Raw genomic sequence first — 1,593 nt, 5'->3', positions numbered from 1 at the left:
TATTGTATGTATATGTTTGTATATGTGTGTGTCTATATATTTATGTATATGCTGTTTGTAAAAGTAAATATTAATTACTTTTATTTATCTCACATATTTAATTTTATTAACATTATCTGTGGTTGGTTGTTTCTTTTATGCTTTTGTGCTTTTCATATTAATGTTAGTACATTTTTCATTTTTCAGTTGTATAATGTATTGGTTTTTGATGCACCTTCCGAATAAATTACTTATTAATACACACTCGAAAGAAATATTATACATGTACCTTTTTGTTGTTGTGCAACTGTTGTTGACTCATTATCTTGTGTAACTGTTGTACTTGTTTCTGGGGATTCTGCAGCTTCTACGTTAAGTTCCTCATCACCATTTTCACCTAAATGAATTATATCAAACAAAATAAACTAAAAGCAATTTTTTTTTAAATTACCTGAAACCACACTAGTAATCATAATACAAGTTATGCGGCTCCCAAAATTAAAACCTAATTTCTGTAGAATTTACTTCTGCTAGAAGAATAAAAGAACCAAACAAATATCAAGACTAAATTTGATGATATACAAGAACAAAAGAAAGAAAGGTTAGTTTATTAAATCAATATCCAAGTAGTCACATCATGGTTCAGACAAAAAATAATTTTATTGCATCACACTCACCTTCTGAAGTTGTGGAGGACATAAATGATTCCAGAGCATCATCATCAGCTGCGTACCAATCTTCTAAGCCTAAATATAAAATGAGCATTAACAAGGGGCACAATTTTACTTTTCTAACATCAATACGAAATGCTTCACGGATTGGTATAATTCAATACAATTAGCTCATCCTCTACAGAACCAATTTTTAAGGGTAAAGAAAAATTGTTTTGCAAGTTGGCTAAATTACTTTAAAAAATTCTGATGTGCTTATGGCTAATCTGGATTAGGAATATTTAGGCAAATTCAACAAAAATTATAATTTGGTTAATGGCAGCTCAATTCTTGTTAAGGTAAACTGTACAGCATTTCCATTCATTTTTTTAAAAATTACTATTAATTATAATACTCAACAATTTTAGTTCAAAAAAAAAGTACAAAAACAAAAGGATTAAAATCTATATAAAATTTGTTTACTTACCATAGACCATTCTACTACCAGCATTATTATTAGTTGGGCTGACTTCACTATGAACATTTCCATCATCTGTACAAAAATAAATAGATTAGGAAAACATTAAAAATAAATTAGGAAAATTAATTGTATGGTGGATAGATACAAAACATTAAATTAACACCAAGAAACTTACCATTTTCAAAAGAAGTTTCACTTGTGGCTGGTGATGATGGGATCGGAATAATTGGAGGAATAACCACAGAGCCATTACGATCTAATAAAATAAAAACATGTATCTAGAAAAATCAGAAAACTACGTACAGCGTTTCCATTCCTTTACAACATTGATATGGAAACATAACTTCGAATCTTGTTTTACATATTGACTTACAAGCAATAAAAAACAGTGGAAGTCTGTATGAGCTCGGCATACAATATTAAATGAAATCAGATTTTAGAGGAATGATTTCCTGTTTTCTTTTTTTTTTTATATTATTATAA

General features: G+C 28.3%; 1 long non-coding RNA gene across 1 annotated transcript; it reads right to left on the bottom strand.

Annotated features, from left to right (window-relative positions):
- Positions 1-267: 267 nt before the first annotated feature.
- Positions 268-1,501, bottom strand: LOC117119398. Its single transcript, XR_004447181.1, has 4 exons — positions 1,286-1,501; positions 1,117-1,182; positions 657-725; positions 268-376 (listed from the first exon to the last, which is right to left on the bottom strand). It is a non-coding gene; the product is annotated as an uncharacterized LOC117119398 (long non-coding RNA).
- Positions 1,502-1,593: the final 92 nt, after the last annotated feature.

Source organism: Anneissia japonica, unplaced genomic scaffold (assembly GCF_011630105.1).
Source record: "Anneissia japonica isolate Jap-2015-1 unplaced genomic scaffold, ASM1163010v1 scaffold305103_len1593_cov533_single, whole genome shotgun sequence".
Classification (NCBI taxonomy): domain Eukaryota; kingdom Metazoa; phylum Echinodermata; class Crinoidea; order Comatulida; family Comatulidae; genus Anneissia; species Anneissia japonica.
Note: the sequence above shows the minus strand (reverse complement) of the source record. Positions and strands in the feature narration are given on the sequence as shown.